At 41.2% G+C, this 17,311-nt stretch overlaps 1 long non-coding RNA gene across 2 annotated transcripts in view; it reads left to right on the plus strand.

Moving 5' to 3' along the window:
* LOC308516763 overlaps window positions 1-11,357 on the plus strand; it is a 58,215-nt gene extending 46,858 nt beyond the window's left edge. Inside the window, exon 3 of one of the 2 annotated variants that reach the window (XR_013995779.1) lies at window positions 10,476-11,357. This is a non-coding gene — a long non-coding RNA (uncharacterized lncRNA). Of the gene's footprint in view, window positions 1-6,338; window positions 6,896-10,475 lie in introns of those variants that run through there. The other variant, XR_013995780.1, reaches the window with a different exon arrangement.
* Window positions 11,358-17,311: the final 5,954 nt, after the last annotated feature.

A 17,311-nucleotide genomic window follows, 5' to 3' on the forward strand; every position in this document is an offset into this window, starting at 1 on the left:
ATAGTACAAGAATTTTTCTTAATGAAGTTTTTAAGTAAGTCAACCATGCATAAAAATATTTTGTATTCTTTTGAAAGGAAAAGTATATATCCATGTCTATTTAGGAAATCACAATGCATAGTGAAAAATTTAGTCAACTATTTGGGTATTAGTTTCTATAATACTAGATTTTTTTATGTCTCTCAATCTTGTGAATATATCTAGTATATTTGAGTGCTGATAGATACATTTCATGATTACAGGACTTAATATACTAGAGAAACCAAAAGTTGTGTTGAGTATTGTTGGTAATTGTCGAATGAGCACAATTGGCTACCTCAATAGTAGGTATGAGGCATTCCTCCAGTTTCTACAAAGATGAAAAGACTAAATCCCTGCCATCCTGGAATTTTGTGCTAGGTGTTAGGAGGAAGTAGAGATTGGAATTAAAAAATACAAAAAGATTTGGGCCCAGCTCCTCAGGAAAGAGAAATTAGCATGTACACAAGTGTCTCTTCAGAATAAACTCTGGTAAAGGTATGGACGAATAGCTAGGAAAATATGGAATAGCCTGGAGAAGCTTGTTGGAGAAAGTAAGACTTGAAGAATGGGTAGGACTCTGATAGACACATATGGGACCATATTCCAGATGGAAGAGAAAGGTAGAGAAGTGAAATTGTGTAGTGTACCATCGAAAATTATTTAATGGACTTAAAAGGAAGTTTCTAGAATAACACAAAATGAGGCCTAATGTTGTCTATTTTAATAGGCAATCAATAACTTTATTCATTCAGGAAATACTGTCATCATAAGTGCCATGAGAATATTTTACTAGTAATAAAAACACTTCTTTTAAAGATAGTTAAAATTCAATAAAGAGAAAAGTAAGTGTGAGAAATGTAGTGTTTCTCATACTAGATTATTCCTGGATCTGGGTACCTCTGTGTTTCTCAGTATCTTCATCTAGATATCTATTTCTCATGTTTATTAAATAACATTTCAAATATTAAAATGAAGACTTATGGAAAATCAGTCATTTTTTTTTCAAAGATAACTCATGGGTCACTTCTTTCTTTTTTTTCCCCTTCTTTTTATTCATGAGTCACTTCTTATGTATCACTTGCTCTCGGAGTTTCAAATAACAACTGCATCTTAAAAAATGTACTTTTAAGTGAATGGAAAATGTCAGTTTTAAATTCTGCCATTCAGACATTCTACATTTGTGCTTATGCAAGTGAATGAAAATCTAGAAATATATTTAAAAGCCCACAGAGATATCCTGAAATCAGAAATTATCAACCAACTATATGAACGACCTCAGACTTTCCTATAAAAAGATATTAAAAGGCAAATAAACTGGGAATAAAGGCACCCTAAGTAAATTCTAGCAGCATCAGAGTCATCCTGTAATAATCAAAATAGTAAACTCGTACAAAAGTTTTTGGTGATGTAGAGCATGAGAGTCCAGCGATAGTGTTTGTTCTGAGTGTCAATCTTCCTAATATGAAACCTCAAGCCAAGTGGAAACTAAATCCTAGCTCTAAAGCTCAGAAATCCAGGCCCCAGGAATATTTTACAGGGAGAATGGGTTGAAATGTCTCGAACACCAAATTAGAGTGAAATATGAGCAAATAATGTGGATGGATGGGAGTGTTTGCAAGGGTAAAAGAAACACTCATTCTTATCTGTGGCTGGTTAAGCATGTTGGATAAAGCACCGGTTAGCTGTCTGGAACCGTATCTTTAATTTCAGTTTAACTTTCTTCTGTTACATAGTCTCAAACTGTAGCCCTGACCTAATAGAAGTCTTTCAATTATAGGTTCTTTTCAGTAAATAAATAAAACTTTTGAGTGCTCATGGAGATACTGTAGGTGTTATTGAAAGAGAAAGGTGTTAAAATTAAAAGGAAAAGATGTCATGCCTTCTGCTCTCAAAGATAAGAGCAATATTCATATTTAAGGCTCCACCCAAAGTAAATTATTGACATTGCTTTCAGCACCCACTTAAGGACAACTCATTTTTAAAGCTTTTCCTTTATAACTCTTGGAGCTGGATATCAGATATCCCCAGCACCAGTGACTATGGCACTGCAAACAATACAAAAGTTTATAGAAGCAGAAGTGAAAGTGATATGCAGAATAAAAAGAGAAAGTGCTCTTTATCACTTCCCCAGAAGTATGTATCCTTCCAGATCTCAGATAAAAAGAAAGATGTATAGGTGGATGGAAAGATAGATAGATAGATAGATAGATAGATAGATAGATAGATAGAAGAATATATAATAGTTAAGAACATAGACTCTGAGCCCGGCCAGTGTGCCCAATGGTTGAGCGTCCACCTATGAACCAGGAGGTCACAGTTCAGTTCCCAGTCCAGGCACATGTCCGGGCTGCGGGCTCAGTCTCCAGTGTGGGGTGTGCAGGAGGCAGTGGATCAATGATTCTCTCTCATTGTTGATGTTTCTATTTCTTTCTCCCTCTCCCTTCCTCTCTGAAATCAATACAAATATATTTTTTAAAACAAAAACAAAAACATATACTCTGAATCTAGACAGTGAGAGTTTGAGTCCCGGTCCCTACTAGTCACCACATGTATGTTCTCCGTTTTCTCATTTATAAAAGTGGGCATGACGCAGTACTGTCTCATTGGGTTGCTGTAAGGATTAAGTGAGTCTGTATGTGAACTGCTTAGAGCAGTGCTTGGCACAGAGTAAGCATTGTATAAGGGTTAGCTACTCTTCTTATGAATACACATATATACTTTTTTAAACAAATGAGGTTTTACTAGATGTATTTCCTCACTCCATAATATGTCTGGGAAACATACTTATAACACAGATAGGTCTATTTCACTCTGTAACTGCCGCATCATATCCCACTGCAGAGTTGGGCCTGAATGTCTTTAACCAGTCTCCTGTTGGTCATTTAGGTTGTTTCCGGGTGTTTCTGCTTCAAAGCAAATGCCAATGTCTTATCCTTGAATATAAAACAAGGCTTGCAGAAGGGACAGGCATGTAATATATACCCATTTTATAAATGATCAAAATGAAGCTCAGAGGAGTTTCGTGACTCGCACAAGGTCATTAGCTAGTAAGTAGCAGTTCAGAGAACTAGTTTAACACTGTCCTACCTCAGATTTTCCCATTTGATGTAGAATAGCTTTACAAATACAGCGGTCCTTATGTCATGTGTCCACGACAAGACTTTTCTGCTTTCTGAAATAAGCATTAGGCAACTACATGTTTATGTGCATCCAAAAGGGGGCATAGGTCGAGAGATACCAAGAAATACACTAAAAGATGAAGTAAAATAGTAAGCCTGGCACTGTCGTAGGTATTAAAGAGACTATTAAAATCATGACACCAATCTTAAATGCTTAAATGGTTTGACATCAGGATACATAATACATGGTGGTAGAAGGAGGAATAGGGAGGATGACTTGCTATTTGGCTATGTAGGAGGCTATTACTTGAAAAAACTGCCATGTTTGACTTTTGGTCTTCCTAGATGGTACACCCTTGATTAACCATGATCTGGCTCTATTAAGACTGATATTTATACGCTCCCATACCCACACTCTCTAACCCTGCCACATCCTATTAAGTAGTATTAAGATAGTAAAAATTTCACAAACTACAAATATATATAAAAGTCAGTTGAATTGACTTTAAGTTATTGTATCTCAGGACATATAATTCTTTTATATACAGTGAACCTTCAGCCAAGTATAGTCTTCTCTCTTTCAGACAAGAAACTACTGTACAATGACTTCAAAATGTGCAGGACTCATTGTGGGAATAGCTTTTCAATAACCTGTGTTTCTAAGTCCAGCATAATTTGGGATCCAAACACAGAGGGGAAAAATTCAATATTGTAATGTATTTGTTTCTGTGCTTGTCTTGCTATGCTGCCAACATTGGGAAAGAATTTTATTCTCAGCTAGATTATTTAATGACTTTAGGACTGGGGCCAATGACTTCCCCAAGCTGAAATTTCCTCTTACATAAAACAGAGTTAATGTATTTGTTTTGTTGGGAAATGGGCATATTTAGTTTGTTGATGTTTATCTGAATGTTTAAAAAAGCATAGGTGATGCAAATTGTAACATTTTTTAAAAATGTATTTATTGATTGATTAATTGGGGAGAGAGAGAGAGAGAGAGAGAGAGAGAGAGAGAGAGAGAGAGAGAGAGAAACAGCAATTTGTTGTCCCACCCACTCATGTACCCACTGGTTGATTCCTATATATGCCCCAACTGGGGATCGAACTTGTAACCCTGGTGCATCCAGATGATGCTCCAGTCAACTGACAGCCAGGGCACAAATTGTAAAATTTTACTGCAATGAGAGAAATACTACGATTTAGAAACATTGCCCTGACAGATTTAGCTCAGTGAATAGAGCGTCGGCCTGTGGACTGAAGGGTCCCGGGTTCGATTCTGGTCAGGGGCATGTACCTTGGTTGCAGGCACATCCCCAGTAGGAGGTGTGCAGGAGGCAACTGATGGATGTTTCTCTCTCATTGATGTTTCTAACTCTCTATCTTCCTTCCTCTCTGTAAAAAATCAATAAAATATATATATTTAAAAAAAAGAAAAGAAAGAAACATTCAAGACATTGTGTAACTTGAAAGCAGAGGATGGAACAAAAAGGAAGTACCATGGCCTTTTCCAGATATATTTCTTAGATAGCACTAAGTCAGTTTACTTATCAGACGGTTGTTTACCTTCTGCCTCTGCTTCTGAGTTATGGTCACATGTAAGACGCTTACAAAAATACTTATCAAAATCAGTGGGACATAATGCAACAATTTAACTGCTAATGACAGCCACCTCTAACTATGAATGACATATAATAAATTATGTTTGAACTGGATTTTCAGCTGCAGATCTTTATTCTGCCACCCAGACAGCCCTATAAAGTTGCACTTGCGGCCTTAATCCCACTTGGATGTGTGCCCTGCTGCCTCTACTTTCCATCATTCGGGTGCTTTCGTCTTCTTGAATCAGTGAACAATCTTTGTTTCTGTACCTTATTAGGCCAAAGACCATAACAGCTAGTGATGGCATCGGCAAGCCCTGCGGGCAGGATTCTCTGCAGACCCAGCCAACCTCCAACAAACCCCTTTTTATACTCCCGTTTCTAGGAAGAATTATGATGGCGGTGCCCTGCTGTTGATCAGTCAAATCTGTGGTAGGCCTAGAGATAAGTCCTGTAAGTGTGGTGTACTGTAAGACAGCGGCTCCCATTCATTCGTAGCTTGTGTGTAATAAACCACCCAAAGGGGGGGTGGGGCAGGGAGGCAGCTGCAGTGTGCAAGAGCAAACAAGGCATCTCATTCTTGGGAGCCAAAACTTTGTAATTTGCTACTGGGCAGCCTGCTCTTGCTGACATTCTTTCTGATAACATAGTGGTGGCTATCTATATTTATAGTTTGACGACTAACCCAAGAGATTCTAATTGGTAGCTATGCGTACGCGTATTCGAACAGCTTGTTGTTAAGGGAGAGGTGAAAAATACCACCAAATGGCTGGCAAACAAAATCGCGGGGTTAAAATGCCATTTTTCTCTACCAACGGTTAGCCTTCAAATAATGTATGCTAGCCATTGTTGTAGAGTACTGGTTTTATAAGGATGGCACTTCAAAAGATACCAGCTAACATTCACACGGCGAGGATGTTCCCCGGGAATGAATGGCGTCTCTTTTGTAGTATATTTCCTAGCCAGAAAAGTGTTCATCGAATAGAAAGGTATTTGGGGGAATGCTTGTCTTTTGAAAATTAAAAGTTAGAAACTGAATCTCATTGCGTGGCTATCAGGTATCTAAGAAACACTACTTTGCAACTAGTCCTGCAGATTATTCATCTGCCCAAATCCAAATGTGGAAAGCAATTTAATCGTGAAAAGAAGACAGTATACCTGTGTTGGGGGGCTGGGGGGGGGCGCAATCTCAATGAGCCCTTTCAATTCAGGATGGGTAAACCTAATAAAAGGGAAACACTTGAATTTCTCAGGACTACTCAATGAGATGAAAAAATGCTGCAATTTCTGTAATAAACTCTTTCTTTTTACATCCAAAGCAGGTGCATGGCATTGCGATATCAGCACTGTACTCGCTCCTCATCAGCCCCCTACTGCTCTTCCCAGTGGGAGTGGAATACTGGACATTCTAGGCATGTTTCCTTCACCTCTCCGAGCTCAGGGTCAGGAGAGGGGCTGTGGCAGAGTGGAAGGCATGCCAGTTGTTTTGGAATTCTTGCAGGTGTTGAAAAAGCAAAGGCTTCTTTGGGGAGGCACATCTGCATCTGTCATATGCCATTTGTGCTAAAGCCTGTGGTGTTTTTGTTTGTTGGTTTGACAGATTGACATGTAATGGCCAGGACCAGTGAGCGGCCGCTCCCAGCAAAGTCACTCTGAGAGCTGGAGTCCTCTAGAAATCAGCTGGCCCGATTCCCCATGATTTCTCTCTGCCCTTCCAAGGAGAATGCATTGTTCTAATGTTCCTTTTGGCTTTTTGTTTGCTTTCACAATTTTTTTTTTGTTACATTGTTTTAAACTCTAAATTAAGATGAAACAGGGACTTTGATAGGTTCATGACATCTACAAAGCATTTCAAAACCAACCAGTCCTTCAAATGTACTTAGAAGTGGTTAAAGAGATGTATGGCATTAGCATAAATATTGGGATATCATAAAATTTAAAACTTGAGAACACATTTGTGTCAGCGATGAATGAGGGAACAGTAATAGAGGCAAAAACTGAAACATTAAAGCTTTTTCATACTTTTAAACACTAAAGTAAAACTCTCATTTTAAGTTATTTTTGGAATCTTTTTTCTTTTTCATCTCAGAATTTACATGTAAGCTTGTATCTTATCAACCATGTTACCACAAAGCCAAGTAAATATGTGTGAAAGCAAACTTTAGTATGGTGTCTTTTGTTGACGAAGTGAAATCAGAAGTCCTTATTAACATGCTCCATCCATAGGGAGCTTCTCGTGGAATTAGGGGTTCAAAGCTCATGTTTATAGCATTAACTTTATTGTCCATGTAACTTTCTGAATTTTATGGTACTGTGATAGGCCCCATCCTGTCACCCTATTGGGAAGGCACAAAATAACAAAGGAATATCATGTGTTAAGCCAATGCAAAATGTCATAGACATGTTCATAGTAGCATTCACTTTACATTGACCCAAACAAAAATACTCCACTGACATAAAGGTTTCCGGGACATACACCTTCCCTTACCTACATGTTGCCTCCGTACTGGAAAGGCCATTCCTTTTGACAAAGACTTCAGTTCGGGTGTCTTATCTGCCAGCATATTATCAGCTCCACAGGTCTATCTGCACAACCAGGTTTCCGTGGAGCCCTGCGCTGGAGACAGAGGACAGGCAAAGCAAAACTCCTTTCAGGCCTAGGAGTAGTCCTTCAGAACTGGTCGCCGGAACCCAGAAGCAGCTCTGCCATGGTTTGGGTGAGAGAATAATAAAAACAAAAAGCCGCTTCCTAACTGTACAATGGGAAAACGGCTATTGTTTTTCCCTCTTTTAGTGACAAGTTATGGTCTGGATATTTAAAATTTTTAATAATAAAATTTATTCATTTTTAAAATATATTTTATTGATTTTAGAGAGGAAGGGAGAGAGAGAAACATCAATGATGAGAGAGAATCATTGATTGGCTGCCTCCTGCACGTCCCCTACTGGGGATCGAGCCCGCAACCCAGGCATGTGCTCTTGGCCGGAATAGAACCTGGGACCCTTCAGTCCGCAGGCTGATGCTCTATCCATTGAGCCAAACCAGCTAGGGCTATTCATTTTTAATGTATTGATTTTTAGAGAGAGGGAGGGAGGGAGGGGGGGGAAGGGGGGGAGAGAGAAAGAAACATGGATTTGTTGTTCCACTTATTCATTCACTCATCAGTTGATTCTTATATGTGCCCTGACCAGGGATCAAACCCACAACCTTGGTATTGGAACAATGCTCTAGCCAACTGAACTACTTGGCCAGGGCCCTCATTTATTAATAATTTGTAAAAACCTTCTTAAGTAATGATTCCTTCATGTTCCCTCAGTAGGACTTAAATATACTCAGCTCTTTACTGTTTGTAGTTAATGTGCCAGATTTAGAAAGTAAAAAAAACAGGATGACCAGTTAAAGTTGAATTTTAGATGAACAACAATTTTTTTTAGTATAATATTGCATGGGATATACTTACACTAAAAAAAAAATCTCTATTGTTTATCTGACCTTCAACTTTAACTGGGTGTCCTATTTTATCGGGCAACTCTATTGGTAGCAGAGATTGATTAATGGCAAATTCATGATCAGAAGCCTCATGGTTTGATGGGATTCCATTTTTTTTTATTGTTTTACTTTCCTGGGGTTCACAAAGATTATCTACTTAGAGTGATATAGTTAATGATAACAGCTATGATGATTGAGCACCTGCCCAAATACACAGCAACCAGAGGAGGCAGAATATGTTATCTTCATTTTGAAAATGAGTAAACTGAGGCCCAGAAACAATGAACAATTTGTCTTGAGTTAGACAAATAACAGTGCAAGACCAGGATGGGGAACCGCGTCTGCAGATTCCAGAGTCGGGGCTCTTCCTCTTAGCGGCGCTGGTTTGTGAACTATGAAAGGTCATTAACATCACAAGTGCCGTCATCAGCGGACTGCAGCTCATCTAAAACGGTGTCATCGTGCTGGTCACCTCTGAGTGTATAGGTGTACTCCTTTTCTTGCTAGCCCCAAGGGCCATGTCGGCGTCTCTCACTGGTTAGTCTCGTCCCTTAGACAAGCCATCACATAGGTTATAATGTCCCTTTCCAATAATGTCACATTATTGAAGATGATCAGAAGTTTGTCCTTCGGCTGAACCAAGTGTGTTTTCATTACTATTCAAACGTGAAGCATGTTGTCACAATAGCCCTCGGTTGGTACACAACCTCTGACTCCATTCGTTCCCTCTGCATACTGTGCGTTGTTGTACTTCCACAGTTTCACTTGCTTTATAAACCACCCACCAGCCTCCAACATCAGCATTTCCTTGCCAGTATACAAAAAGAAAAACAAGTATTGCTTCAATGCCTTACCCTTCCTCGCTATAGGTCACGGCCACAAAGTACTGAACGTGGGGCTCTTCTCTCCCGGGAAAGACTTCAACCCCTGGTTTACCTTTGCCTGCGGTGCCCTGTCTGATGGAAATACTACTCCTCAATGACTCCTCCCCCTAGTCCTTTTATGGCTCTTTGATATTACTTAGAAGGTGATTACACAGCTTAATTTATCTCTTTGAATGCACAGGTTTCATGGTCATTAAAATAATCACAGACTCATCAGTTCTCCCCATGCTTAAATAAGATCAATACAAACCAGAACAAGTGGCTTCTTCTCTCCTCTGGGCAACAGATTTCTCGTTTCCTTCTCTCTGTCACTCCCTCTCTCCCTCTCCTTCTCTAATCCCTTCCCCTCGTCCCCACCCTCAAAACACGGTATGGAAAAGAGTACAGTAATTTTTTCTGACAGTTCTTTCTGTAACGATTCCTAAGAGTTACTGGGCCGTTATCCCAGACTTAGAGAAGTGTTGCCTTTACACAAACTGTCAGAAGCAGCTGTAGCAAGTTTGGTGTTTGCTAGAGGAAAAAAAAAAAAGCCTGCTGGCCCAGCCTCAAAAACCAGTCCAGCGGTGAAATGGTTAATCAGATGAGTAAAGGCTATTTTTAAGTCTGGCTCCCCTCTCCGATGCACTCCTGAAAATTCACCCTGGACTGCAGAAATCCTAAATTGCAGTGCCCTGCACCCCACTGGAACTCTTCAGTCTGCTGTAAGTAAGCCTCAGCATGGGCAAGATTGGGGGCGAACAGCTGGAGGAGGGGCTCAAGCCCTGCGCCTTTGTGATGGAGGGCGAAACACCGGGGTCCCGTGGAGAAGGAACACAGAAGCCCTCGAGGCGCCGAGAAATGGACCCAGACAAAAGCCCGTTACATGGTTGCAAATCACCCCACTGCTGTTATTTTATTTACGGTGGTCTGCAGGAGGATTGTTTTCTCTTTGCAAAATTTTTAAGCTTCGTGGGCTTTTCTCCTCCACAACAGCGGTCACTTAGACCACAGTGCCACAGAGAGACAGCCCTCGCCTTCCGCTTTCTTAAGGAAAGGGGAGAAAACATACGCACTCGCCGAGTCAGGACGCAGTAGACAGAAGGAGATCGATGAATCTCCAGGGATAAAAAGGTGGAAGTCCTGTGTATTTTAAATATGGACTCCAATCGGTTCTCTTGGTGTGGTTTTGTTCCATGTTTTTTTCTGGCTTTAATTATTATTATGTTCTTTTTTACAGATGACACCTACATACATGCTTTGGGACCTGAATTTATTTAGATGTGGGAAGGAAAGGAAAGGCAGCACAAGTTTGTACCGAATCCATTAGAGACATATAAATAAATGAACATTCTCCCTCAGGAAAATCATTGTTTTTTTCTTCCAGTTTCCAAACGGATGGCTCTATCACCCTATCGCTATGGCAAGACATACGCCGTGAGTTTGAGGGTTTTCTGTCGGAGGGTTAAGAGAGGAGGAAGGCGAATAGAAACAGCCATTTGAAAACCTGAGGGGAAGGAACTGCCTGCAAGTCTCTTTTGTGCAAGTTTCTCGTGGTATTTGCCAAAAGGGGACTCCTGCCTCCCGGCGAGGCAGAGAGAGAGGCCTGCGGGGGGAAGAGCAGCTCACTTGGTCTCCGAAGGCCGGAGTGCGGCTGGCTTTGGTGAACACCTCTCCACCGCGGGGCAGGCGCTCCGAGCTCGCCTTGGGGTGGCTGAGGGGCGGCCCTCCCTGGACCCCGAGCAGCGCAAGGCTCTTCTGCTCCGCGGCTCTCATCGCCGCCGCCAGGAAGCTGAAAGGGCCACTTGCAATACGTGTGCGCCATGTAAGAGAACATTAAAAAGTGAAGTTTCCCTGTGACAAGCCCACGGAGGCATGCGCAAGGTGTGTGCGCAGGCCATGAGCACCCAGACCAGGTTTCCGGGAACGGTTCTGGTCCCCTCAAATGAAGAATATATAATGAGCTGAAGAGCTTGATTTTCAATGGATGATTTACCCGGGACAATAGCCCAAACAGAACCGGGTAAAGAGTTTACAAATGGTAACTTGAGAAGCAGTGGGCTTCTTTCCCGGGAGCTTCATTCTGGCCCCTCCTGAGATCCTGTCCCTTCTCTGCAACCTCTCTCCTTCCATCGCTGCCACGAAATACACGCGTACTAGAACTTTCCTTGAAAAATTGAACTTAGTCCCTAAAAGCAAACAAACATTCTGTCAAAGAAGCATAAGGAAGGTGCAAAAGAAAAAACAAGTAAAAGGTCCTGTTGGCACCTAGGCCTGACTCATTCTGGGTTATTTCAGGCTGAGACGTCTGTGTGTGTGTTTAGGCGTCCTTGCTGGGGTTCACTGTGGGGTCTCCTTATGGGAGTTTCTCCCGCTGGATAACAAGCAATGCTGAAAAGATTACCCATTTTTGTCAGTCGTCTGGACAACACCGAGAACCCGAGATGACCAGATAAAAATAGTTCAACATTGCTTAACTGACAGTGTTACGTGATTTTGTTGATTTAAGAAAGGCTCAGTACCCGGAGGCGCTAGGGTTTGCTGCGCTGCAAGCATTATCATTTCTAGGAAACTAAGATCCTATGCCATGGTAACTCTGGTAACCAAATGAATAATCGTAGTTAACTTTCACCTGCTGGGCCTCTTTTTTTAAAAAAATTTTATTTTATTGTTTAAAGTATTACAAATAGTAGTACATATCTCTCCTTTTTTCCCCCCATTGACCTTCTCCTGGCCTCCCCTTTTCTCCCCCCACCCCCCCTCACACATGCCCTCCCCCCCCCCCCCAGTGTCTTGCATCCATTGGTTATGCTTATATGCATGCATACCTGCTGAGCCTCTTGTAAGATGAATTTTACTGTATCATAATCTAAAAATGTTTGTATGGTTCGTATTTTGCTCATTTACGGTGAAGGTCCTCTCCCACCGCACCCCACCCCCAATTGCCTTGGGTACCCATTTAAAACTAAAAGAAGAAACTTAGTATTTGACAGACTCGAAAATAGCTCCAGAAAGTTCAAATAATTGTCTAAGGTCACCAGTGTCAGAGCTTGGACCAAAACCAAGATTTCCTAATGTCTCATTTTGACTATCACCCTTCCTCCCCCCCACTCCCCCAGTGCATTAGACCGTCTTCTTATGCGGTTAATAATATATGAGAGCGGCCCCAGAATGCCAGTTTCCACTGAGGCATGCTCTCTGTCATTAAGTGCTCCAGCAAACTGTTAATTAAGATTGTTTTGAGCTGTTTACCAATTTAGGTGATGTCAGATACTTCTCCCCGACTCGACTCCGTCGGCCTCTTGGGATGGCAGGAAATTCTGTTGATTCTGTTGCCTGTGGCTTGACCATCTGTTCTGAGTCAGGATTGCGCTGCCATTTGGAAATCCATAATCTGACACTGCTACCAGAATTGTACATTTAAAATGCATTAAGTTCTTTGTGGGTTCCCAGCCCTTCATAAGCTCCCCCTAATTTTATAGGCTGTCCACAGAGAGCACTTAATTTGGGAATTGAAAGGTACAGGTTAAAAGACGGAAGCAGCCCCACTCCTGTTTTCTCCCCCCGGGCGGTTTAGAAGCTGTTTTGTTACCACGGATGCCAGATAGAAAATAAAACACTGGAAAGTGCAGTGTGACGACTAACCATGAAACAGTCAGGAAGGATTGGAAGTAGGAATGAAATCATAGGTATTTCCAGTCATCCTTACATAGTTTCCTTTGGGGGGGCACATCCAGGAAATGATTGACACGACTCAGTGTGCATAGGAGTACAGAAGACCTTCTTTGAAGACATATTCTGTCCTAAGATCAATGTTTACTTAAAAAAAGAATGTGTATGTCATACTTTGCACTTTCCAGAGTTAATTTTTATTTTATTTTTAAAATTTTATTGTTTAAAGTATTACAAATAGTAGTACATATGTCTCCTTTTTTCCCCATTGACCTCCCCCTGGCCTCTCCTACAGAGTTCATTTTTAGTACCTTAATGTCCCTAATATCCTTATCATTTAGGCTATTATGTCCCTACAGGCTAATTTTATTTATTTTTTAATATGGAGTTAGTCAACAAAAAAACACAGAACAGTACACAGTAAGTACTCTTAAACGTTTGCCACCAATACTCATTTGTTTATGTGTCATTTATTGAGTGCTATTGGAGGCATAGTGAAGGTGAGGGTCATGGGTCCTGCCCTCAAGGCGTTTATAGTCACCTGAAGGAAACAGAGAAGTAACTTGGTCATTACAGAGAGATGCCTGTAAAAGTATGAAGATGATGTTGTGGGAATAGCTAGGAGGGTAAACAGATTTCCCGGGCCCACCCTAATCTACTAAATCCCAATGTTAGGTGGTGTGGCCTAGAAATCTGTATCTTCCAAAAGCTCCTCAGGCAATTCCAAAGCAGCCCCGTGGTGTTTGTCTAATCTAATCGGGAAGAAATTTCTGGGAAATACTTTCTGGGAGAGTTGATATTTAAGTTGGAAGTGGGAAGAATGAAGGGTATGCTAGGTTAAGGGAAAATCGCTCAAAGAAAGGTGTGATAGAGCCTGTCCTGTTTGGAGAGGTGCTGGTAGATGGGTCTGGTTGGAATGAAGGCCTTGTGGGAAAAGGGTTATCGGGTTATCATAGAGGTAGCAGACCATAGGTGTCATTACTCAAACCAGAACACGTTTGAGAGTGAAAGGCAGTATTCTAACTAGTGGTGCAGGGGAACAGGTATCTTCCATGGGAGATGAAGCTAGGGGCATGCAGAGCTCTGAAGAGGTGCTGAGGTCCTTCAGAGTGGAGCTGTTGCTTAACCTCTTTGAGCCTATTTCTTCATCTGTAAAATGGCTGCAATTCTGCCAGCCTCACAGGGCTTGTATAAGGCTTAAATAAAAGACATTCATGAAGCTTTGTCAGTAGACTGTAGATGTGCAATAAATGTTAGACTTCCTTTCTCTTAAAAATATGTTGTTGGAGAGTTGGAGTTAGGAGAATAAGGTTAAGCTACGAGGCCTCCCTCACCCTCTCTCCTCGAGGAGCCCACTGGACGACCAAAGCCCTTTCCAACTGTAGGGCTCAGGTAGAAGGTAGGAGGAGAGATAGGTCAAGGCCAGGTCATGGGAAGCCTTGCAAAGCCATGTTATCGAGTTAGGATGGGCCGGGTCAGAAAGGGATTTGAGGTCTTCTTTCTGTGTCTTCTACTCTCCACGTTTGTTCCTACTCCAGGGCCTTTGCACTTCCTGTTTCCTCTGCTTGAAACATTTGAACCTTAGATGGTCACTTGGCTCACTCCCTCACTGCCTTCAGTGCTACTTTTTTTAAGAAGGCAATCTTTATCTGAATTAATTAAAATACCATCTCCCTAACTATTAGTCATTCTTCAACCTCCTAACCCCATATCTTGATTGGATTTTTTGTCAACACTTGGTGTTATATTACATATTTATTTAATTATTGTCGATCTCTGCTAGAATGTAAGCTCCATAAAGACAGGGACATTACCTGTTCACTGTGTTTCTCCAGTACCTACAGGAGCACGTGGTAAATATAGGTGCCCACCCCCCCCCCCAAATGTATATACACTTTAACAGCTGATAGTTCAATGTTTCTTTCTTTTTGGATTTAACCCATTGGAATTAATTATTCAAAGTGTGTGTACATTTTTTGGGACACTGTATTATGGTTGTATTCTACTAAAAGATGATTTCAGCTCTTTCACTACAAAATGTCTTTTGGTGCCTAGGAGGCATAGGTCATATTAAATAGTACCTTCTACCTAAAAGTCAGTTCCTGAAAGCAGCTCCAAGGCACAATTTGTAGAATAGTACTTTTTTTTGTGTGTGAGGAGATATCAAAGACTAGGATATAAACCTTGTATATAGTGTATTAAAAAAAAAAAAAAAAAGCCCACAGCCCAAGCTGTCTGGGTTCAGTGGTTGAGCTTGACCACACTGGGATCCAGCCCACAACCTGGGCATGTGCCCTGACTCGGAATCAAGCCGTGACCTCCTGGTTCATAGATCCACGCTCAACCACTGAGCCACGCTGGCTGGGCCAGAACTTTCTTATAATGTATTTGACCAGTAATGAAACGCAGTTTGAATGATGGGTTCAATTTCTGAGGTTTGGAATATTAAAACACACAACTATTAGAGTGATAAATAACAATAAGCTTCTCTCTGTTAGCTGAACAAGGTATTTTTAGCCTTTAGTCTTTTTCATTCTAAAACTTTAAAGGCTGTATGTAGAGAAGATAAGGTGCGATTTAGGCTACTACCAAGTGAAATGAACTGTGGGGTACCTTTTTTTAAGGCACGAGGTAAAAAATAGTCATTTCAAGAAACTAAAAAGAAGACAGAGAACGAAAGGAAAGAAGAATGGAGGACAGATATAAGAAAGGAAAATTTCAATTTATGTTTAGCCACTGACCTGTGGAATGAGTCAGTTTGTTAGTTTTTTTTGTTTGTTTGTTTTTTAATCCTCACCAAGGGTATTTTATCATTGATTTTTAGAGAAAGTGGAAAAGAGAGGGAAGACCGAGAGAAATATCGATGTGAGAGAAACACAGTGATTGATTGCCTCCTGCAGGAGCCCCGACCAGGGCCCAGGCCAGGGAGGAGCCTGCAACTGAGGTACGTGTCCTTGACTGGAATCGAACCCGGGACCCTTCTGTCTGCAGGCCCATGCTCTATCCCAGTGATGGCGAACCTATGACACGTGTGTCAGAGGTGACACGCAAACACATTTTTTGGTTGATTTTTCTTTGTTAAATGGCATTTAAATATATAAAATAAATATCAAAAATATAAGTCTTTGTTTTACTATGGTTGCAAATATCAAAAAATTTCTATATGTGACACGGCACCAAAGTTAAGTTAGGGTTTTTCAAAATGCTGACACGCCGAGCTCAAAAGGTTCGCCATCACTGCTGTATCCACTGAGCCAAACTGGTTAGGGCAAGTGACTTAGTTTTAATCATGTGTTTTTGACTAGTTGTGGCCTAGTGGGCTATAGTGAGGAAGTGGGCATGTCATAGAAAAACCCAGGTCCTTAACATCCTTAAAATCCTGGTGAGCTGTCTACTTAGGACTGCCCAGCAAGGAAGACTTCAGTAGGCACTTGGACTCATAGAATGAATATCCATATGCTGTCACCATTGCTCCTGCTGTCCAGGGAGGGAGGCTGAACTGAGAGCAGAACAGTTCGCTTAGGAAGAGTGAAGTTTCAGGAAGGCTGTGAAAGGTAGAATTAGTGTCGAAAGGTCATTTAACCTAGGGAGTGGCTGTCACCTTTCAAAACAGGGTCACTTTTTTTTAAAATATATTTTATTGATTTTTTTACAGAGAGGAAGGGAGAGAGATAGAGATTTAAAAACATTGATGAGAGAGAAACATCGATCAGCTGCCTCCGGCACATCTCCTACTGAGGATATATCTGCAACCAAGGTACATGCCTTTGACCGGAATCGAACCTGGGACCTTTCAGTCCACAGGCCGATGCTCTATCCACTGAGCCAAACTGGTTTTGGCACCTTCTTAACTTTTTGATTCACAGTTTAGTTTTAAATTTTTGTATGGTTTCCTTCCCCAGAAAAGCAAAAGTGCTATTGAGAAAAAGGAGAATCAAAGTTAAGTAAAATGCCCCTGTCAACAGTAATCTTTTAGAACTGAAAAAGGAAGGTTCCACCTCAAAGAGTTTAAATGGAGAGGTAAGAACCTCACTCTAATACTACTATTCAGAAAATTGAGCAAGATATTCATTACTGTAACATTTTCCTTCTTAAAAATGTCTCCTTCTACTTTAAGAAGATTCCAAATATCTCTTGTGTTTTCAGGTAAAGATTCCAGATTTCTCCCCATAGGACCTAACAGGGTGGAGGGGCTGCTGGTAGTGCCGAACCAGAGCAAGGGCTCAGAAATCTTATTACCTGATTGAATCCCATCCTCTCCACTTCCTACCTCTGTGACCATAGGGACGTCACTGATTCTCCTAAAGCAGTGGTTCTCAACCTTCCTAATGCCACGACCCTTTAATACAGTTCCTCATGTTGTGGTGACCCCCAACCATAAAATTATTTTCGTTGCTACTTCATAACTGTAATTTCGCTACTGTTATGAATCGTAATGTAAATATCTGATGTGCAGGATGTATTTAGGCGACCCCTGTGAAAGGGTCGTTCGACCCCTAAAGGGGTTGCGACCCACAGGTTGAGAACCGCTGGTCTAGAGCCTCAGTATCT

The sequence above is a fragment of the Myotis nattereri genome, assembly GCF_964212035.1.
Source record: "Myotis nattereri genome assembly, chromosome: 3".
Taxonomy (NCBI): Eukaryota; Metazoa; Chordata; class Mammalia; order Chiroptera; family Vespertilionidae; genus Myotis; species Myotis nattereri.